This window comes from Enhydra lutris, unplaced genomic scaffold (assembly GCF_002288905.1).
Source record: "Enhydra lutris kenyoni isolate GAN:26980312 unplaced genomic scaffold, ASM228890v2 scaffoldscaffold3, whole genome shotgun sequence".
In the NCBI taxonomy this organism is placed as follows: domain Eukaryota; kingdom Metazoa; phylum Chordata; class Mammalia; order Carnivora; family Mustelidae; genus Enhydra; species Enhydra lutris.
This window is the reverse complement of record NW_019154087.1, coordinates 32,794,606-32,819,515: the sequence shown is the minus strand read 5'-3', so window position 1 is coordinate 32,819,515 and position 24,910 is coordinate 32,794,606. Positions and strand designations below refer to the sequence as shown.

Here is a 24,910-nt window from a genome sequence, read left to right as displayed (position 1 = left end):
TTCCCCTTTATCCCATAGATTTTCTCCTGGTTCATTATTGCACACTCAGCATTCTGCCAGATGGTAGCACTGGCAGCTCATTGACACTTACTGACTCAGAGAACCCTGTTCTACTGGTAGCTGTTCAAGTTGGCTTGACATTAGAGCATCTGTAGCAGCCTATGCTTAGATTATTTCTCTGCCATTACAACTGCCCCACCGAGCAGGACTGGGCTGTGCAGGGTGGGCAGTGAGAGAAAAGAAAACCAACACAATTTTTTTCTCAAAGCTATTTTCCTTTTCTTAAAAGATTTTATGTATTTATTTATTTGACAATGAATGAGCATAAGCAGGTGGAGTAGCAGGCAGAGAGAGAGAGGGAGAAGCATACTCCCTGCTTAGCAGGGATCCTGATACAGGGCTCCATCCCGGGACCCTGGGATCATGACCTGAGCTGAAGACAGAGATGTTTACCTGACTGAGACACCCAGGAGCCCCTTAAACTATTTTCCACTTTCACTTAACATTTTTTCTGTGTCTTCTCCAATAACTAAACTCTATCTCAAAGTAATTTAATTGAAAGAAAGAACCAATTTAAGTGCCATAAACAAATCACTAAAGTTGGAGGTGAAATCACATGGGATTTACAAATTTATATCAAATAAACAGGCTAAAGATGAAGTTTTGCATACATTTAGGGGCTTTTCATATTCGAAATTTGTTGCTATTCTTGTTTAGTTTAGAATATTTTAGTTGATGCTTTCAACCACAGTACTCTCTTTTTTTTTTTTTTTTAAGATTTTATTTATTTGACAGACAGATCACAAGTAGGCAGAGAGGCAGGCAGAGAGAGAGGAGGAAGCAGGCTCCCCGCTGAGCAGAGAGCCCGACGTGGGGCTCGATCCCAGGACCCCGGGATCATGACCCGAGCCGAAAGCAGAGGCTTTAACCCACTGAGCCACCCAGGCGCCCCCAACCACAGTACTCTCTTGAATAAAAAACACTCACTCTTAGACATTTTCTTAGGATACTTTCCCTTGGGATTTAAGCTTAACTAGAAAATAAATTCTGATGTTCTAACAGCCTGTGTTCTCTAAAAGTCCTGAGTAATACTACATAAGCACCCCTCTCATGAACCTGTAGTGGCTAAATTGCAAACAGGTGTCTTTTTCAAAGCAAGCTCATACCCTGGTGCTTTCCAAAAAAGATCATGATTTTTTTACACCTCATTTTAAGGGGAAACAATCTCAGATCTTTTGACTAGTAATTTTTCTTTGATGCTGCAACTTTGCTTGTTTTATCACTGAATATAAAGGAAGCAGATGCTGAATTTAGAAACTGAATTGCTTAAGGAGACATTTGCAAATAGATAATGATGTTAGTGCAAAGCAGAAAACACAAAAGTCAAGAAAAATACTGAAAAAGAGGAGAAAACTGAACAGGTATATACAGATATAAACAAACACACACCTGGGAAGTAAGGAAAACAAGCTTACTGATGCAATGAATGTAGTGAAAAACACCACAAGTGGGTTGTAATCATAACCATATTTTATATATTACCCCACTGCCTATTAAACTTCTGTTCACTTGGGCTTTTTTCAACTATAACTGATAAAACATCTCTCTTTCTCCCTCTCTTCCTCTTTTTCTCTCTCCGCACAAATCAGGTCCAGGGGAAATACTCATATACCCAATACACCCTGAAAGGACTTAGGAACCAAAGTGGTCTTCTCTCCTATATTTCTACCTTCAACCCATATTCCCTGTATCTACACTACATCACAGAATAGTTGTTAAACTCTCTGAAAGATCTCACAAAGTCTTCCTCTTTAGGTTTGAGGAAAAGGGGATCCTGGATCCTGGGGATAGGGAGGGGAGCACAATCCCAGCCCAGCTATCTCTAGAGAAATTCTCTTTCTTCAAATGCCCTCAGGAAGGGTGAGAGTTTTTGGAATCATATAACCATTTTGTAATATTTCCATGTAAAGTTATGTATTGTTCTAGCACTGAATTTTGACCTGGTTAACTTTCTGTATCTTGGTACTTTATTGAGAACATCAAATTTAAATTACTATTTTTAGAGGAAAAATTATACCTAAAGATTTATATTTTCATATGCATTTATATTTCTTTACATATTTACCTTTTTACTAAAATTGCTACTTATTTAAGTTGACAGGAGAGTATGGTGTGTTGGTTTACAGACATCTTCATTTTCTAGGAAGTATATTGAGTCTACTGCCTATGATTTATGTTTCAATCTTACAAGAAGGATTTTTTTTTTCAATTTATTTTACTTTCAGTCAATGTTCCAAGATTCATTATTTATACACCACACCCAGTGCTCCATGCAATACGTGCCCTCCTTAATACCCACCACAAGGCTCACCCATCTGCCAACCCCTGCTTCCAAAACCTTCAGTTTGTTTCTCAGAATCCACAGATTCTCATGCTTACTTTGTCTTCCCCTCTGATTTCCCCCAATTCACTTTTCCTTTCCTTCTCCTAATGTCCTCCATGTTATTCTTTATGCTCCACAAGTAGAAACCATATGATAATTGACTTTCTCTGCTTGACTTAGTTCACTCAGCATAATTTCCTCCAGACCTGTCAATGTTGATACAAAAGTTGGGTGTTCTTCCTTTCTGATGGAGGCTTAATACTCCATTGTATATTTGGACCACATCTTCTTAATCCATTCACATGTTGAAGGGCATCTTCGCTCTTTCCAGTTTGGCAATTGTGGCCACTGCTGCTATGAACATTGAGGTACATATGGCCCTTCTTTCCACTACACCTGTATCTTTGGGGTAAATACCCAGTAGTGCAATTGCAGGGTCATAGGGTAGCTCTATTTTTAATTTCTTAAGGAATCTCTGCACTGTTTTCCAAGTGGCTGCATCAACGTGCATTCCTACCAACAGTGTAAGAGGGTTCCCCTTTCCCCACATTCTCTCCAACACTTGTTAATTTTGGTGATTCTAACTGGTGTAAGATGGTATCTCAATGTGGTTTTGATTTTAATCTCCCTGATGGTTAATGATGGTGAACATTTTTTCATGTATCTATTAGCTATTTGTATATCTTCTTTGGAGAAGTGTCTATTCATGTCTTCTGCCCATTTTTTGGATGTGATATCTATTTTGTGGGTGTTGAATTTGAGGAGTTCTTCATAGATCTTAGATATCAGCCCTTCGTCTGTAGTGTTATTTGTGAATATCTTCTTCTATTCCATGCCTCTTTGTTTTGTTGACTGTTTCCTTTGCTGTGCAGAAGCTTTTGATCTTGATGAAGTCCCAAAAGTTCATTTTCGTTTTTGTTTCCTTTGCCTTTGGAGACAAGTCTTGAAAGAAGTTGCTGTGGCCGATGTCAAAGAGGTTACTGCCTATGTTCTCCTCTAGGATTTTGATAGGTTCCCAGCTCATGTTGAGGTCCTTTATCCATTTCGAGTTTATCTTTGTGTATGGTACAAAAGAATGGTCAAATTTCATTCTTCTATACATAGCTGTCCAATTTTCCCAGCACCATTTATTGAAGAGACTGTTTTTTTTCCACTGAATATTTTTTCCTGCTCTGTTGAAGATTATTTGACCATTGATTTGTGGAACCATATCTGGGCTCCTTACGCTGTTCCACTGGTCTATGTGTCTGTTTTTGTCCCAGTACCATGCTGTCTTGGTGATCACAGCTTTGTAGTAAAACTTGAAATTGGGCAACGTGATGCCCCCAGCTTTGTTTTTCTTTTTCAACATTTCCTTAGCAATTCGGGTTCTCTTCTGGTTCCATACAAATTTTAGGATTGTTTGTTCCAGCACTTTGAAAAACGCTGGTGGAATTTTGATCAGTATGGCACTGAAAGTGTAGATCACTCTGGACAGTATAGACATTTTAATAATGTTTATTCTTCTGATCCATGAGCATGGAATGCTTTTCCATCTTTTTGTGTCTTCTTCAATTTCTTTCATGAGTGTTCTGTATTTCCTTGAGTAAAAAGTGTTCTTTAAATAGCCTTACTTTTATCTTTAGTTTTAACTTGGTTTAAAAAATATATATATATATATATATATATATATTTGATATAGTTAGAAAATCATTACACAGGTATTCACTATATTAAGTTCTCCTTAGTTTACATGTTTAAGTTGTTTCATAACAAAAATCAATTTAAAATATAATAAGGTATAATAAATTAATGTATTTATATACAACATTAGAGAGGCAAAAGTGCCTTAAAATTAGATTATTGTAATTTGTGCATTTTACTTTAACTATCCAACAGATTATTGTGTGTCTTTCATTTTTATTATTTTTCAATTTTAGCTTTACAGAAAAATAAAATTGTGAGCTGTTGAAAGTGTATATCATGATGATTTGATACATGTATACATTGTATAAGAATTTCACCCACCTGTTTAATTCATACATCCATCACCTCTCTTATTATTTATTTATTTATTTAGAACATTTGAGTTCTGCTTGCTTAGCAAATTAAATTTTACAAGACAATGCTATCAACTATAGTCACCATGTTATACATTAGACCCTCAGACCTTATTCATTTTATGGTAAAAGTTTGCACCCTTTTACCAACTTCTTATTGCCCCCTACCCAGCCTCTGGTGACCACTTTTCTACTCTCTGCTTCTATGAGTTTGACCTTTTTTTATTTTTTTAAAGATTGTGCTTATAAGTTATACCATGCAGCATTTGTATTTCTCTGACTTATTTCATTTAACACAATGTCCTCAAGGTCTATTCATATTGTTACAAATAGCAGAATTTTGTTTTTACCCATAGCTAAATATATGTGTATATATTTATATATATACTTATATACACATTTCTTTCATCCATCTATCCATTCATTGACACATGTTGTTTCCATATTTTGACTATTGTTAATAATGCTACAATGAACATGGGAATACAGATATCCCTTTGATATGCTATTTTAATTTTCTCTTGATATATACCTTGAAGTGGGATTGCTAGATCATATATTAGTTCTATTTTCAATTTTTTGAGGAACCTCCATGCTATTTTCTATAGAGGCTGCACCAGTTTACACTCCCACCAACCCTGCACAAGGGTCTCCTTCACATCTTCACCAACACATTTCTTTTCTTTTTGGTAATAGCCATTCTAACAAGGTGCTATCTCACTGTGGTTTTGACTTGCATTTCCCTGCTGATTAGTGATGCTGAGAACCTTTTCATGTACCTTCTGGCTGTTTGTATGTCTTCTTTGGGGAAAAAAATGTCTATTCAGTTCCTCTACCTATATTTTTATTTTTGTTATTGCTTTTGAGTTGTAAGTGCTTCTTATTTATTTTGGATATTAACCCCTATCAGATATATGTTTTGTAAATATTTTCTCTCATTCCACAGGTTGTCTTTTCATTTTGTTGATCCTTCCCTTTGCTATCCAGAAGCTTTTTAGTTTAATGTGGTCTCACTTGTTTATTTTTGATTTTGATGTCAAACAAACAAAAATACAAAAAAAAAACAAGACAAAGACAACAACAAAAAAACCCATAAACTATTGCCAAGTCCAATGGCAAAGAGCTTAATTCCCAAGTTTTTTCTAGGAGTTTTATGATTTCAGGTATTAAACGTTCAAATCTTTAATCTATTTTAAGTTGATTTATGTGTATCATACAAGAAAGGGGTCCAATTTCATTCTTTTTAAATGACAAAAAAGCCCTAGAGTGCTTCAGCATGATTTATGCCAATGTTTCTCTGCAAAAATGCATCACTTCTATTGATACCTTTCATTCTTTTTTTTTTTTTTAAAGATTTTATTCATTTATTTCACAGAGAGAGATCACAAGTAGGCAGAGAGGCAGGCAGAGAGAGAGATAGAGGAGGAAGCAGGTTCTCCGCTGAGCGGAGAGCCTGATGCGGGACTCGATCCCAGGTCCCTGAGATCATGACCTGAGCCGAAGGCAGAGGCTTAACCCACTGAGCCACCCAGGTGCCCCGATACCTTTCATTCTAAAAAAATAGAAGTCCACATTGAATTTAATCAATGTTAAATGTTGACTATAATTGCAGTTGAATATAATTATCACTATATTGTCTCTGAAAAGTTTTTAAGAATTACCAAATACTTATATACTTCCTGTGCTATATAAGATTTTGATTGCAGAATTATTATTATTTTATGTCCCTATTAACTTTTTGTATTTCAACATTAATTATTTTCAGGTTATCTGTTTTACCCTTTTTGATCTCTTGTCCTTTATGAGTGAAATGAAACAATATATAAGAAACAAGAAAGACAATTTAAAATTATGATATTCATAAGAACTTATAAACAAATTCATTTTCACCATGTGAAAAATACCTGAAAATCTGTCTTGAGTATGTTCATTCAATCTCCCCTAATAGCTCTAAATATACACTTGATCACTCAAACTGTTCTGTGTTAATGAGGGAAGTATTTATTTATTTATTTATTTATTTTTAAAGATTTTATTTATTTATTTGACAGAGAGAGATCACAAGTAGACGGAGAGGCAGGCAGAGAGAGAGAGAGAGAGAGAGAGAAAGAGGAGGAAGCAGGCTTCTTGCTGAGCAGAGAGCCCGATGCGGGACTCGATCCCAGGACCCTGAGATCATGACCTGAGCCGAAGGCAGCGGCTTAACCCACTGAGCCACCCAGGCGCCCGAGGAAAGTATTTATATTATTGAAACTATTCACTGATTTTTCAAAGTAGAAATTCAAACGTGTAGTGTAGGCTTCCATTACTTAATACTACCCACCTTCCAAACCAGTATGTTTTCAACTTTCCTGTGACTTCCACTCAGCAAACACTGATTGGGAAATAAATTCACAAAACCAGACATGCTAAGGCTTAGGTATCATTATGGCATGATCACTTGCATGGTTCTAATAACAAATATTAATTATTTAAGTTTTATGTCTTACAAATTACGGTTAAACACAACCTGCGGGCAAACTGTTTTAGCATAGTTGGCTAAGAAATGTGTATTTATTTGATAAAGTTCCTAACTTCTGAAAAGATTCATCATTCCTGTAGAGAAGTTAAAGAGGACTAATATTATATGTACCAAGGTCTGTGTAGCACACTGATGAATTTGTAAGCATTTATGTTATTTAAACTTTACAGCAACAGAGCATTTGTGATGTTATTAAATAAGTGTTATAGATGTTAAGGGAAATGTCTTGAGTCGTGAAATTCCTTACCCAAAGACATATAGATAATAAGGGTTTATCCGAGTCTAAAATCTATGTTCTTACTACCATTTCACCACTCCGCCTCTGGATCTACCCTGATTTAGCAAAGACTCATGATTGAATAAACCCAAACAAGAGAGTTCCTATGAATGAAATCAAGAATCAAAGCTAGTCCCTGATTTGGGAATGGATTTAACAATAGGGAATAAACTCAAAAATAGTTCCAAATCACACATGTTCTACCCATTTAGATATGTGGGACCAGAATAGAAATACATATCAATAAGAAATGAAAAAGGGGACATCACTGAAATAGCAGCCTATAAACACTGAGACTATGAAAAGAGAGCTTCAAAATTCTCAGCAACCTGTTGGTACACAGCACAATAATATAAACTTTAAAAGGCCCCAAATCCTTAAGGGAAGTCTATTTTCTTATTTTGGGGGTATATTGTATTTAAGAATATTTACATAAAAGTGTTTAAAATAGCATAAAATATATATGGTGGTGCTAGAAACATAAAGATTCCACAGAAGTTTAAGTTCCTATCTATGATGTAATCATGCTTTTCAGTATCTACAAAATCTTCCTCTGTACCACCACCCCAGAAGACAGCAAATTTTAGAGGGCTTCATACGAAAAAAACAAAACAAAACAAAAAACTGGCAGCCTTCGTACCTATTTTTTCCTCTAGTTGGCACATCAAGAACGTAAAGGCAGAGTTGGAAGTGTAAGGAATTTATTGGTGGAAATGCTGATGAGAAATAAGGGGAGAAGAATGTAACAGTAGTAGGCTTCCTGAAATCCTTCAGATAATTCTACAGGTCTGATACCTGTTGGGTATGCAAAGTCTCAGCCTGCATTGCAACTCTGAAAAAGTCTCAACACGCCCCTGAGGGAATTCAAGCACAAAGTCTCCTGGAAGGAGAGTCCTGCACAGGGCAGAGCTGGTTGGGCTTAATATCACCACCATGCTCACCATTTGGCTGGGGGTTGCCTTGGGAAGAGCATAGCCTCAGGCAAATGCTGTGTTCTATCCACAAGGCAGATGGAGGGTGTTAGTGCAGTGAACTCCTTACAGCTGATCATCCAGTTCTGTGAACGGAGATCCAGGCAGTGCACTTCCACACTATCTTTGACATACATTCAGCAGCCACAGTCTTATTACACTGATTTTTAACCCCTTTCCCTCTATTTGATCCTAAGTTGGTTTTTTGACTCTTTTCTGACTATACTCTTTTCTCCTATTTTCTAACATGGATGATTTGAGTCTGAAGCTACCAACCCTGTCTTGCAGCAACATCATTTGTTTCTATCTGTCCAGTATGGATTCTTGTTCAGTATGGAGAATTTAATCTTGACCCTATGTTCCTAATCCAGACACTCTGCTCTGCTTTTCTTCCTACTGGAACCTAACAAGGTCAAGTGTGATTTTGGTTTGGAACTCAGGATTGATGGTAATATAATTTGTCTTCTATTTAATACACTGAATTTAAAACAATGAATAGGTCTTGAGTATCAATTCCAGCCTAAATTAGATTACTTAGGAACTTAACATATGAGTCACCTCAATTTTTGAAGGATTCTTATTGAATAAATATAGTGTATTTATATGAGCATGTGAACATGCGTATCTTGAATTCAGTATTCTTTTCATTCATTTATTCATTCATTCATTCTTTCTTTCTTTCTTTCCTTCCTTCCTTTCTTTTATTGGTTGAAAAGCCGCACATTTGAATAGAGATGTATATACATGTCTACAAAAAGGCACATATAAGAAGAAGGGGAAATCAAAACTATAGTAAGATATCACTTCTTGCCCATGAGGACAGCAAAAATAAAAAAGGCAATTGTTATTGTGTTCTTGAGAGTATAGAGAATGGGCAACTGTCAACATTGCCTGTGAGAGTATAATATGGTGCAGCAACTTTGGAAAATAATCTAGCAGTTCTTCAAAGTAGTATACTTAGTTACTACATGATCCAACAATTCCACGCTTAGGCATATAAATTGAAAACATATGTCCATCCATAAACTTGTATATAGATATTCATGGCACTATTATTAACAGTATCAAAGATGTGCAAACAATCCAATGTCCAACAACCAATGAATGGACAAATAAAATGTGGTATATCCTAAAAAGGAAAAGCTTTTACATGCTGTAACCTCAAAAAACTTTGACATCATTAAGCTAAGTGAAAGATACTATCCCCAAAAGTCACATATTGTGTAATTCCATTTACATCAAATGATGGAAAAGCTCTATCTGTAAATAAAGAAAGTAGAATAGTAGTTTCTAGGAACTGGAGGAAGGAAAAGATATGCAGTGACTGCTAATCTGCTAATTGGTACAGAATTTCTTTTGGAATGAAGAAAACATCCCATAATTACATAGCAGTGACGGATGCACAATTTTGTGAATATACAAACAACAACAACAACAGAAGATTTGTACAATTTAAAAGGTTGAATTTTATAGTATGTGAATTATATCTCACTAAAACACACACACACACACACACACACAATCGAAAGTGTTTTCTCCCCCTATAAGAAAGAAAGTGTTAAAGAAAAATCCAGTTATTATCTGTATATTTGGTTTTAATGCTGGTTATGGGAGCCAGCTTTCAAGATAACCATGAATTCTCTTCTCCCTAGATACACCATTATATAGTTCAAGGACATATAATTTGGTCTATTTGACCAATAAAATACAGTAGAAGTGATGATATGTGTCTTTCAAAATTAGATTATAAAGACACTGTGGCTTCCATCTTTGTCACTTTCAACTTTGCATCAATCTTTCTGGGAAAGCCAGCCATGCCACACATAGCATGAAGAGACAAAATAGTAAGGAACTGAAGCTCCCTCCAACAGCTATGTTAGTTGGCTGAGATGTGGATCTTCCAGCATGAGTCAAGCCTTCAGAAAAATACAACCTAGGCTAACAGCTTGATTGTGACTTCATAATGGACCCTGAGCCAGAACTACGTAGAACCTCAAAAACTGTGTAAGAGAGTTAATTTGTTGTTTCAACCTGCTTAATTTTGAGCTAATTTGTTACACAGCAATAGATAACATACCTTGGCAAACTTCTAGACAGAGATGATGGGTGATGGGTATGTGTGTGTGTGTGTATGTATATGTACATACATATATATATATATGAATATATATATTCATATTAAAGTTATTTTATTTAAATTTTATTATATAAATTATATATTTTATTGAATATGTGAATATATACTATAAAATACATAAAACATCAAATATATTTTCATATTTAATTAAAATATGTACTATATGTTATTATATTTATACATATCCTCATGAAAGAGATTTAAATAAAAGAGAAGAAGAGAGATTGTAGGAGAAAAATGCACTAAGGAGATAAAACTGAGAGAAATGAAATAAATATTGTGTGAGAGTTATGTGTTCTCTGAACTTAATACAAAGAAAAGGATAGTGAATGTGTTTCTTAACAAAAAGAGTAGAATAATGATGGATAAAATAAGGACTACTCCCCATGAAAACCCTAGAGCATTACATGTATTTTCAGCCAAGCGATTAAGTGCATTAACTAAATACAATAAGGCACAAGCAACCATAAACATCTAAACTGCTTGAGATATATATACTCAAAAGCAAAATCAACATCAGATGAAATTTTAATGTACTTTTTATGATTCCTACTGCAATAGCTTTAATAGAACAGTGTTGAATGGGGGTTGAGGGTGGAGTTGAAGTAACTGAATACTAAGATCATTGATTTGATGGTTTATAATCATCCCTCTGTGCCTTCACAGATGTTGGAAGTCCTTAAAATTCAGATCTAGACAGGAATAGAATTATAAACTAAGGAACATCAGAATTTTAAAGATTTTTTTAAAGATTTATTTATTTATTTGTCAGAGAGAGATCAAGCATACAAGCAGGGGGAGCAGCAGCCAGAGGGAAAAGGAGGCTTCCTGCTGAGCAAGGGGCCTGAGGCAGGACTGGATCCCAGGGTCCTAGGATCATGACCTAAGCCAAAGGCAGAGGTTTAACTGACTGAGCCACCCAAGTGTCCCAAAATACCAAAACTTTAATGTATAGAATACAAATATTTTAAAAAATTAGTGCAAAGATTATACTTTGTTCTGGGAAAAAGGACTATTTCAATCAACTTGTGTGTGTGTTTGTTTGTTTTTAGATTTTTTAAAAAATTTATTTGACAGAGATCACAAGTAGGCAGAGAGGCAGGCAGAGAGAGAGAGAGAAGAAGGGAAGCAGGCTCCCAGCTGAGCAGAGAGCCTGATATAGGGCTCGATCCCAGGACCCTGAGATCATTACCTGAGCCAAAGGCAGAGGCTTTAACCCACTGAGCCACTCAGGCACCCCAACTTGTGTGTTTTTTAATACTCACATAAAATAAAGCATCTGAAATGTGACTACGTAAGCAAATGTGCATTAACTAACATCCAGTTGAAGCATTTTCCTGAAACCTACATGTGGTAAGTTGTAACTCTCCCTTAGAACAACATATTACTTAAAATATAACTTAGAAGAAATTGTACTAGTTCCCAGCATGCTTAGATATAGTCTTAAGAAAAACATGTACTGGCCACAGGCCTCTGGGGAGAAGACGATCTAGGCTCTTGAAGCCCAGCAGCTGGGGATGCCTGGCTCACTCAGGACAGAACGGCCTGCTTCATTTTTCCGTTATCTCCCCTTCCCTGGAGAGCACCTGTGGCTAATTAGATGCTTGCTTTGAATGTGCTGCTCAACTATGAGTTTTATACAGCTTGACCAGATATACTTTGCTTCCTTCTTTTTTATCTACAAAGCATATGATTAATGTGTAGCCTTCTTTGGCTCCTTTGTTAATTACCATCTAGTATCTAATAAACATGGGACTAAGGAGTTGTTCTGGGCCACAGTCTTTTCTCCTATCGTCCCCTGCTCCACTGTGCTGCAGCTGACTCGTTTGTGTCTCCTTCTCCGGTGCGCCTTCTGGAAGTGGCAGTAAGTGAAGGAGGAAAGAGCAGACGACCCTTAAATCAAAGACACTGCTAGTAGAGCAAATGGGTTTTGTTTGTTTTGTTTGTTTATTCATTTTTGTTTTTGTTCTAGTTTTCTTCCAGTATATATTTTCAAAGGCTATGCTGTCAGTATCATAATAATATCATAATCATAATAACATAATATCAATATCATAATAACATTATGATTTAGATAGGTGTATAAATTGCAACAGAGAAGTTAAGTAACTTGTCCAAGAGCACAGAGATTTATTTAATGCTTCTATCCATTCTTCCTTGTTTTTTCCTTCTAATTTCATTCAGGAGCATCAGGCTGAGTTTCTAATGTATCCTTGCACCTCTGATGTGTACCTTAACTTTTCAAAGATTAGCAGACATGTCTGTTAGCTCCACTATGCCTTCCATCTGATTCTCTGTGATATTTGCTGTCAGTTACAGGTCACCATTAAGCCTTACAGAGAAAAAGAGAAACAAATATTGTTTTCTACTTTTATGTGGCCTTAGACAAACAAAGACAAAACAATAATAAAGCAAAGAGAAGCAAAATAAGATGCCCATCCCAACGTTCATCAAAATGATTGAAAATTTTGATCAGAATGGCATTAAAAGTAGAGATTGCTCTAGGCAGTATAGAAAATTCCACCAGTATTTTTCAAAAAGCTCGACCAAATAATCCTAAAATTTGCATGGAATCAGAAGAGACCCCAAATTGCTAAGGAAATGTTGAAAAACAAAAATAAAACTGGCGGCATCGCGTTACCTGATTTCAAGCTTTACTACAAAGCTGTGATCACCAAGATAGCATGGTACTGGCATGAAACAGACACACAGGCCATTGGAACAGAGTAGAGAGCCCAGATATGGACCTCAACTCTATGGTCAAATAATCTTTGACAAAGCAGGAAAAAAATATACAGTGGAAAGAAGACAGTCTCTTCAATAAATGGTGCTGGGAAAATTGGACAGTTATATGTAGAAGAATGAAACTCGACCATCCTCTTACACCGTACACAAAGATAAACTCGAAATGGATAAAGGACCTCAACGTGAGACATGAATCCATCAGAATCCTAGAGGAGAACATAGGCAGTAACCTCTTTGATATCAGCCGCAGTAACCTCTTTGATATCAGCCACAGCAACTTCTTTCAAGATATGTCTCCAAAGGCAAAGGAAACAAAAGCTAAAATGAACTTTTGGGACTTCATCAAAATCAAAAGCTTCCGCACAGCAAAGGAAACAGTCAACAAAACAAAGAGGCAACCCACGGAATGGGAGAAGATATTTGTAAATGACAGTACAGACAAAAGGTTGATATCCAGAATCTATAAAGAACTTTTCAAACTCAACACACACAAAACAGATAATCATATTAAAAAATGGGCAGAAGATATGAACAGACACTTCTCCAATGAAGACATACAAATGGCTATCAGACACATGAAAAAATGTTCATCATCGCTAGCTATCAGGGAGATTCAAATTAAAACCACATTGAGATATCATCTTACACCAGTTAGAATGGCCAAAATTAGCAAGACAGGAAACAACATGTGTTGGAGAGGATGTGGTGAAAGGGGAAACCTCTTACACTGATCGTGGGAATGCAAGTTGGTGCAGCCACTTTGGAGAACAGTGTAGAGATTCCTTAAGAAATTAAAAATAGAGCTTCCCTATGACACTGCCATTGCACTACTGGGTATTTACCCCAAAGATACAGATGTAGTGAAAAGAAGGGCCATCTGTACCCCAATGTTTATAGCAGCAATGGCCACGGTCGCCAAACTGTGGAAAGAACCAAGATGCCCTTCAACAGACGAATGGATAAGGAAGATGTGGTCCATATACACTATGGAGTATTATGCCTCCATCAGAAAGGATGAATACCCAACTTTTGTAGCAACGTGGATGGGACTGGAAGAGATTATGCTGAGTGAAATAAGTCAAGCAGAGAGAGTCAATTATCATATGGTTTCACTTATTTGCGGAGCATAACAAATAACATGGAGGACATGGGGAGATGGAGAGGAGAAGGGAGTTGAGGGAAATTAGAAGGGGAGGTGAACCATGAGAGACTATGGACTCTGAAAAACAACCTGAGGGTTTTGAAGGGGCGTGGGGGTGGGAGGTTGGGGGAGCCAGGTGGTGGGTATTAAGGAGGGCACATATTGCATGAAGCACTGGGTGTGGTGCAAAAACAATGAATACTGTTACACTGAAAAGAAATTAAAAAAAAAAAAGATTGAAAATTTGCCTGAATATTTCTGAGCAAATTTAATTAAGATCAGCCTTTTCATTGAATTTGTTAACACAAATTGGTATAGGAAAAAAATGAATACCCACATTAATTTATCAAGTCTTGCAATAATATATTGTTAGACCCATAAGCAACCTTATTTTATACATGAGGACAATGAGACCCAGAAAGTCTGTTATTGCCCAAAGTCACACCATTGGGATTAGGACATATCTTTTTTCTTATTACACATTTTTTCCATTAGCTGTGATTTTTGTAAATGTTTATCTTCAACATTTTTGTTCACAGGTGCTTTCTTTGCACAATACATTAACTTACAATTTCCTAGTCTCACTATTTTTCTTTCTTGCATAAAATGATGAATACTTAGCTGTGAAGTATACATTTGAAAAACATTTCAGATTACATTAGGCTTTAGTAGAGGTACAAGGTACTTTTTTGAAGTACTAGGTGCTAAATAGTACTAGGTTTGTTTCACTAGAATATAGTCATATATTACTTGTTCACAAACTAATTAATGAAATTTCTAGATCATTGACACTCAATATCTGATTTTGTCATAAAAAGTGTATATATATATGTGTGTGTGTGTGTGTGTATATATATATATATATATATATATATTCCTACTTAGGCATACTTATATACATGCATATATACAATATATATAAAACCTTATATACACAAAATATATAAATATATATAATCTTATATATATACACAAAATATATATAGGATTCCTACTTAGGCATATTTATATACATGTATGTGCATACACAAAACCTGTTACATAAGTATCAGGGACTCAGGGATTTCCTCAAAGACAGTCCATGAGCCTGAGCTATGGGTCTCATTTTAGACCACTGTTGGAATTCTTCTTTTTATTGCTTGTAATGCCTATTTTCTTGTACAATAGTATAAAATAAACCTCTGAAAGTTGGTAGAAATCATACCATCTTTGGTCAAGTTTACCAGTCTGATTGATAGCTGGTGAGGGCTGTTGAAAATGAAAGAAGTAAATGACTTACAAGATGTTTTGGAATTTATTAGGTGCTCTATTTACCCATGCCACCCCTATTTCCCATTTTCACAGATGATTTACATTCAGCTGCATTCATCATAATAGAAAGAAAAACTTGAGTTTAGGATATTACCACTTTTTATCATTATATTCTAGATAATAAATTGAACCTTAATTTTGAGAATCTTCATATCACATAAGATGTAAATAAAAGTCTTCAGAAAAAAACTGACAACACTTTTTGAAGATTTTCCTAAAGTAGGGAAAAAAGCGAAATGCTCCTGGGTTGAGAATATCGATCCCAGTTCTACCCTAAAGCAAATATTTTACTTTGAAATAGAAATCTTCAAAAATAAGGGTTTGTAATGGACCTGCTGACAGATCCTTGGCTATGGAGTTGCTATTGGGTACAACTATAATGACGTACATATTTCTTTATAAAGGAATCAAAAGCGGTAATGATAAAGCTTAGTTTTATCAAATTGAAATTTTCTTTCTCTCTCTCTTTTCTCTGTTTTGTTTTCTTTCTTTCTTTTTTTAACCTCCAGGGAGAAAAACAATTAGAGACAGACAATCTAGCTAAATAGACTGGGAAACAACCTTGCTGTTTCCCTGCTTCATTACCCTTCCTCTTTCTTCTCTCACATTTTCCACAAATGGTTTGATTATGTTTACCTGACATCCTCATACTTCCCCGCTGACTGGCTGTGGGTGCTTTGAAGCCAAGATACACAATGTTTGCTACAAACATTTAGAGTCCTTTGTAAAGAGGCCAGTCTTTGTGAATATGTAGTTGTAACTTCAATATGTCTGTGACTGTAGTTTCCCAGAATTCAAAAGCACTTTCTGAAACTAGCCTTACACAATAGTTGTAAGTGAAAGCCAGATTGCTCTGGGGTGCAAATGCTCCATGTTAGCTAAGCAAACGCGGAGTCAGAGGTTAGGGATTCATGCCATGAATAAGAAGCATGCCCCCTAAAAGGTTGATCAAATGTTGAACTCCTTTATACTTTCAGAAGTCAGGGCTTTTAGAAATATGGCTGCCATATTTTGATGCCCTTTTACTCCCAAATCCAGCAGGATAATGGCCTCTAACTGTTGCACTGAAATAAAGTGCTTTTTCTAAGACGAAGCTCTTTACAAGCACAGTCTGGGAAGAGAGCTACGGAGAAATAATAAGCAGCAGAGCTGATTTTCCTGAGCTCTTTATGGACTGAGCCATAAATCTATAATGATGTGAAGGCTTCAGAGATTTCATAGTTGCCCTCATAAGAAATAGACATCATTCTATTTTCTGACAGTTCAGGTAGTAGAAGTAGGCACATTTTCCCCATTGTCACCTTGCTATGAATCTGAGTAACTAATCTACTGATAATTAGATGTGATGCCTCAAATTAGAAACCAATATTACACGTGTGAATTAATGGCATTTCATTATGTATTACTGTCACCATTAATAAACTGTGACTAGATTAAGCTTTTCAGCTCTGAGGTAACTCAGGAGAGTTCTGTTCAAGTCCAGTTTCAATCAAGGATAGTATGAAATGATGAATGTAGGAACCGAAATACACTGAGTATATCTTAGAGGCAAAACCATCTGGAGCTTCCAAGTGTGTGTGAGTCAAATTTCACTCATGCTGGAGATAGCAGAGCATTAAAGAATGAAAGGTAAATGAGGATTTGGAAACCTCAATGACTCTTAATCTGCCCAACAGATTAAATAAACCATACTCGTAGATTTTAAGTTAGACTGGTCACAGACTGACCCAGTTCATTGAGTAGAAGGAACTTGGTCTGGACTCATGAAACCTGAATCCCTGAAAACCAAGCTTTGTTTAGCCAGTGATAAAACTGAATCAAGAGTAGAAGCTGAATTTAATAGGGACCCCTGTGATTCTCCTTTCTTATTTGCAACCTCCAGCTTCACTGGCTTGATCCAGATGAACAGGCAGTATTTGTGCAGTGAATAAAAAACCACCTTCCCTACATCTTCACCCCCTTTCTCAAATCATACCAAATTTCCAAACTCACTCTGATATTTTAAATGAGAAGAAATGCTGTAGCCCTATCTCTGCATTAGTTGAGCATGGAGCAGAATTTTGGTCAGCTCAAATGATTAAGCAACAGAGAGGCACTCCTTCTTTGTCTTTGTCAAGGGTTGGCCTTGGCCTGTCACTTTGGAAAAAAAATTCTCACTTTTTTGTATGTGTGTGTGTTGGGGGGCACATATCCCTAGTTTACCGCTGATAAGGGTACTCCCCATGTTGTGTCTAATGATGTTTTTTATGGTGACTAATGTAACACAATTAAAAAAAATGAGATTGAGAAAGCAATTCACTTTTCAGATTTGGAAGATTACCTCTTCCAAATGGATTTCGCTATTTTCACCAAACACATTTATTTACACACGTGCATGAATCTCTCGTTTTTAATATCATATAAATATATACATATTTGAGGTAATATAAAAGAAAATGTAATGCTTTTTACTGTATTCCAAATTTTTGTATTCTATTTTTCTCCAAATTATCCATCTGTCATCCTAACTCACCCCTCCCCCATTCTCCTTAGATATAATAATTGTTTTAAAATTGTGATTTTCTCTTGGAGCACATCATGATTCCAGGTAGTACCCCATCCCCTGGCCATTTAACTGAACTTGATCATGGATGGTGTGTCTTTCTCTTAGCCAGACATGGCTTAGATGGTATAGGTTTCATTCTTTTAGTTTCCTCACACTAACACATATAGTCCTGAATGATGTTAAATCATGGATTTCTCTTCCAAAATCCACTGTAACTTTTGAGAAGCTCAGTGTACTTTTAATTTGCCAATGCAGTTGTAGCTCTATTCTTTCAGTTAGTTAAATTTACAACCAAAGAGCAGTACTCTCTTTCCCTTTTTTTCTATCATTTAAAAAAATGTAATTAGTTTGCTTCAGAGTATTTCTTAATCTACTATAAATCTATGATTTTTTTTTGGTATTAGAATCCCTAAATGCCATGCAGTGTGTCTCTGCAAGAACCAATGTGCTGATACTACACTCATGGCTTTGAAGTCTCTAATCTTTCATGTGGTTCTATTCACTCCAGTAAGAATCACCTTCATCAAGCATCAGTTTCTCTTTCAGAGGCCAATGTATCCTTGTAATTGCATCTCAAATTAAATTTATATTTAAGGGATCCTCTTGTGACTGTTAATTACTGGGTTCAACAAAATGAGAAAGGAGGAGGAGAATTAAATTCGTCTATTCTGTGCTATGTATCTTATATGCATCCTCTCATTTTATTTTATTTTTTTTAAGATTTTATTTATTTATTTGACAGAGAGAGATCACAAGCAGGCAGAGAGACAGGTACAGGGAGAGGGGGGAAGCAGGCTCCCCGCTGAGCAGAGAGCCCGATGTGGGGCTCAATCCCAGGACCCTGAGATTATGACCTGAAAGGAAGGCAGAGGCTTTAACCCACTGAGCCACCCAGTCACCCCACATCCTCTCATTTTAGATTCAGAGCAAACCTGAGGAGGAAGGAGTTTCATTTCCTTTACATAAATGAGGAAAATGAGACATACATACCAAGAAATTTTCCTAAATTCCTAAAGCCAATGAAACTTTAGGCCCTTTATAATTCCCTGTTCTATAGAGATGCAGGGGTATATGGAGGGTAGGAAAAAGGTGGGGAGGACTGTTTGCCACTGCGAAGAAACAAGGATACTATACCTAAGGTAATAGGGATCTGCTTCTTTTATTAATTCACACATGTATAGTCTCTAAATATTTTTATCAATATTTGCACAAGCAGTGTGTGAGTGCCTGAGATATAAAAGAATATTACAGAAGAAAATTGAGGGAAACATTGTGAAAATTAACCTATTTTTCAGATTATGTGCTAATTGTTCTTGTACATTTATTGAACAAAATATAACATAAATGATGGAGGAATCATATCAACATTTAATAACATAAATAGACATGACTAACAATCATTGAGATTATAAACTGCACTTTCATGATCAGTCACATCCTGCTGACAATTTAATTTCTGCAAATATATTTGACAAATTGAATTAAAGTGTACATTGAATGGAGTATGAGTGCTTCCTTTTAAGTACTTTGTTATGGCAATATGCAATAACAATATGAAACAATAAACGACTACTATAAATATTGGGAAAGGATTGTTTTGAGGAATAATCTAAAGATAAGGCAGTAAAACATGATAGATTACTTTTAAGTTCACAGAATTACATGTTTCTTTTATCACTTACCCACCAAAAAAAAAAAAAAAAAAGTTAAACATTACCTGTTATATTTAAAGACATTGAGTATAGCTTGGAGGGCAATAAAAATTCCATTATTATAAATATTTAATTTGTTTAGAGTTCCAAATACATATTCTTATTTATAAAAGATATAATGTATTAGTGGAGAAAGACCACTAAAACATATAAAAAGATAAAATGCTGAGATTTGGAGATTAAAAGAACACCTACCAAATGGGCTTTGATACTATCACTTGGAGGTGCATTTGTACTAAGATAGGTAGGGTTGAATAGATTTGTCACGTAGAAAGAGCAAACTCTATAGATTACTGGCCACTGACTCATTTCCTTGTCCCCACACTCAGGTCTTCCTTAGGGCCTCTGGGGTATGCAGTCACTTTGTGTAAGTGGTGGATCTCCTGCCATTGGAGGGCTCCTGAGTCCAGCAGGGCCAGCCAGTGCTGGAGTGTCTAAGGGTTTGCATCAGTCAATTAATACTACTCAAGCAACAGTTTGCTTGGTTTGACAAATACAGTAGCAGTCAAATGGTCTGCTTTTCATCTGTGTTTTATTAGCTAAGAACAATGGTCTACTGTGAATTTCAACTCATGTGTTTCAACAGTATGGCCTTGATGGAGGATACCAGAGGTAAAGAAAACAACCCAGTCATCCATTCTCCTATGATGCAAAAAAAAAAACAAAAACAAAAACAAAAAAAACCCAAACAAACAAACAAACAAAAAAAAAACACCACCAAAAACCAAAACCCAAACCAAACAAACGAACAAAAACCTTTTTGTCTTGAGGTAGAAAGCAAAGACAAATATGCAGTTTTTTTTACCTATTAGTATGAAAGAAAATTTAAGTGCTGGTATAAGGGAAAATAATGATGACTAACTTTCATGTAAGAAATTTCTTTGAAATTGGAAAAGTGCATAATAGAAAGAAGAGAAATTAAATGAGAATACTGAATCCTAATTCATTGGATTATAGTCTTTTAGTAGAAAAAAAATTATGTTAACAAATACTATTTACCATTTACCATATGCTACCCTGTTCTAAACACTTGACAGATGTCATCTCCATTATCCTCAAGACACCAGAACAAGAGAGGTCATATTATTAGCACTATTTTACAGATAAGTAGCTGAGGCTCAGAAAGGTGAAGTAAGTTTCGTGAGGTAACAGTAAATTTCAGTACTGAGGGTTGACAATGACATTATAATAAATGCTTCAATAAAAGCCAACTGCCCGTATTCATTTAGATCAACACTAAATGCTAATTATAATAATAGGAGTTAACAAGGAGCAAGTGGGTAGTACTTCCTATGGATCACCTGGCTCAGTTCTGGTAACAACTTTCTGGAACAGAAATTTCCATTTTTATCATTTTACATTTGAAGAAAGTAAGGCCTGGAGGGGTTAGATAACTTTTTCAAAGCCACACAAATGGTAAGTGTTCAAAATGAGTTACTTGGACAAACTACCCATTTTAACTCCAGAACTATTTCTCTTATCTACTATTATATATAATCTTATATTCTCTAAGAAGTCATGTCATACACAGTGGGAACACACACATACTTAGATGTCGTTTTGTCATTACTCACTATATCTACACAAAAAACAGGAATGCAAGTGTACAGGAAAAAGAAAAATCTTCACGCATACTATAACAGATTACTCGCCTTTTGCCTGTTCCATAGAAATATTTCAAATTTTATGCTGCAATAAAAAGGACTGGTACAAGTTTTAGACTGTTGACCCATGCTGGTTCAAGATTTTTAGTGTGAAAAATAGACATCAAAAGTGGACTTCTACACGAAATACATTGTCCTATAATTTGTGTCTAGATAAACACATAATCGGGTTTCATACAGTATAAATATACATCGTTTAAATAATTCATAATAGCTAAGGGGATTGAAATAAATAAAAAGTAAGGTTGCTAGCCTTTTGAAATAGTTGCTAGAGTCTGTTTTTCTTAAAAGCCAATATTGCTTATATTAACTTCTCCTTTTTCCTATGTAATGTTCAAGGACTTATAAAAGAGCATACTTTTTAGCCTTTTATTTATTTATACGAGATAATTCTGGCATACAGACCACCACTGGCTGTAACAAATGTGACAATGGAGCAAATAAAACTATGCTTCATTTATTAAGTTGCAGACTAATGCTATTCAGTTTGTAACTGATTTCTGGAAATAACATAGTTTTGGTGATTAGTTGCCTGGCTTTCTTCAGAGCTTGAAAAAACTGGAAATGTAGATGGGAGCTACAAAATAGTAATGATATTGTCTGGTTTGTAATGGCCTTGGCCACTCTATTGGACCAGTGCTTAGGAGTCACATTATGGACTATTCCAATCTACCACAGCTAAGGAATTCTTTGTCTTCCCTAGGAAGCCACAAAATAAACTGGCCCATTTTCTTGGGAGAGTAATTTTAATATTCTTCAAAATATTTTCATACACAGACACAGATATGTCATGAAAAAGAGGAGAAATCCCCAAATGTTCTTAAAAGACTTAAAATTCACGTATACAGAAAGTCCCTTATGATTCCATGCCTCAGTCCCCCTTTTGTCATTATCAGAACACTCAATTTGGGCTTCTTTTTTTTTTTTTTTTTTTAAAGATTTTATTTATTTATTTGACAGAGAGAGATCACAAGTAGATGGAGAGGCAGGCAGAGAGAGAGAGAGAGAGAGAGGGAAGCAGGCTCCCTGCTGAGCAGAGAGCCTGATGCGGGACTCGATCCCAGGGACCTGAGATCATGACCTGAGCCGAAGGCAGCAGCTTAACCCACTGAGCCACCCAGGTGCCCCTCAATTTGGGCTTCTTAAGAGCAAATGTTTGAAAACCCCCAGAGGATACCTTGGTAAGATATATGTAGGGGAAAGTTATCTCTCCACCAGTAGGGACTAGGATAACAATCTTTGTTTTCTTCCCTGGCAAGCCAGCACTGCACAGTGGTTTTTAGGTCTCAAGTTTTTATGACAAACTAGTCCCCAGCCAAGGGTAATTTTTTGCAATAACCCTTGCTCACTCACAGATTAGAATGGAAGATCATACAACTAACTTACAAATATGCTTATATGTCTTAAGACTAACACTCTAACACTTGTAAGAGTACCTATTTGAATATTGCTCTCATTTATCAAAAAGAGAGAGATTTGGATCGGGTTTATAGCTATGTTTTATTTTGCCCACCATGTTTTCTTACAAAAAGAGATTTGGGGCTCTTTTTTCTAGTGCTGATAGAGCTCTCACAAACAGGGAAATGTTCCTAAAAGTCACCTGACTTTCTGTAAGAAGTGTGGCAAGCACCAATATCACAAAGTGACACAGTTCAAGAAAGGCAAAGATTCTCTTCATACCCAGGGAAAGCAGTGTTATGATGGGAAGCAGAGTGGCTATGTGGGCAGAGTAAGCCAATTTTCCAGAAAATGGCTAAAGCTAAGTAACATTGTGCTAAGGTTTGAATGTATTGAGCCTAGCTACTACAAATCTAAGAGAACGATGGCTATTAAGAGATGCAAGCATTTTGAATTGGGAGGATATAGAATAGAAAGGGCCAAGTGATCCAGTTTTAAGCTTCATATTTTTTATACTAAGAAGACAATAAAATCTTGAGGATCCAAACAAAAACCCCTTATTATCAGCTTCTCTTGAAACAGAAATACCTGGCAACAATTTGCCCACATTCTTGAATAGTGACAATCTGTACTACTCAAATATTGAGTGGCACTTCATGAAGATTCTTTGTTCTTTTGTTGGCCACACTCCCCACCACTCCCTATTACTTAGCGATTTCATTCACCTTCTCTCATTTATTTCACTTCTCTGGCCTTTGACTATCAATACAATTAAAACAAGCACATACTAATTTACCATTTTGAATACTAAGTCATCCATTAAGTACAGCTTTTTAGTCCAAATGACTGAATTGCTTATGAATGGAAATGGCCTATGATATATGCGTCTCACAGTAACATTGAACCATTGTTTGCCAAATGTCAGTATAGATACATTATTTTTTTAATTAATGGTAAATTTCCAGGTCAAAATAATTAAAGGATGAAGGAAAGGAGAAATTGCTTACAGAAATTGAAAGTGATTATCTGCGTTTCTCAAGCACAGAAGCATAAGAATATTTTGACTGGGGAAAGACAATGTCAACAATTTAACTACCTTATGAACACAGGTGATTCAATTTTCAATTTATAAGATGTCCAACAACAAGTAAGTTTTAGACCTTATCTCTACCCATAATGTCCAGAACCTTAAAAAAAAAAAAAAAAAAGATTTTATTTATTTATTTGTCAGAGAGAGAGAGAACAAGCAGGCAGAATGGCAGGCAGAGGCAGAGAGAGAAACAGGTTCCCCACTGAGCAAGGAGCCCAATGTGGGACTCAATCACAGGACCCTGGGATCACGACCTTAGGTGAAGGCAGCTGCTTAACTGACTGAACCACCAAGGCATCCCAAATGTTTAGAATCTTGACTTACTTTCAAAATGACAAATATGCATGGTGTTGGTAATTTTACCAAAATTTGTTTTATATTACTTGACCTTATAGAATTTGTGGTCCAAATGCAAATATTTTTTGCTAATAAGTAAAAGTTATTTTACTTATATAAGTTATTTCTCCTATAATTCTCTTATTTTTGAAAAACAAGTTCAGAAATGTTAATCATCACTATTCATAACCTCATGTTAATTTTAGTGAGTCTAATACATCCTTTGCAGAATGTGATAGAAATGAAAAAAACAAAAACAAAAATTCAGTCATCAGATTGAGGCATTTATAATTAAATATACAGCATCCCAGGGGCACCTGGATGGCTGAGTTGGTTAAGCATTTGACTCTTGATTTCAGCTCTGGTCATGATCTCAGGGTTATGAGATGGAGTCATGAGTAAGCTCAGCAGGGAGTTTGTTTCTCTCTCTCTCTTTCTTTCTCTCTCTCTCCCTCCTTGCCCCTGCTCATGCAAGCTCTCTCTCTCTCTCACTCTCAAATAAAAAAATAAACAAATCTTTACAAATGAATATATAAATAAACAACATCCTGAAAAGCAGTTTACCCATTTGCTTTAGTTTTAGGTTTTGTTTTTTTTTTCTTTGTAAAGATGTTTAAAAGTAGGGCTCAGAATAAAGAAA

The 24,910-nt window shown here is 35.8% G+C and overlaps 1 pseudogene; it reads left to right on the top strand.

Annotated features, from left to right (window-relative positions):
- The window catches only part of LOC111152755, a 122,500-nt pseudogene extending 99,158 nt beyond the window's left edge, over positions 1 to 23,342 (top strand).
- Positions 23,343 to 24,910: the final 1,568 nt, after the last annotated feature.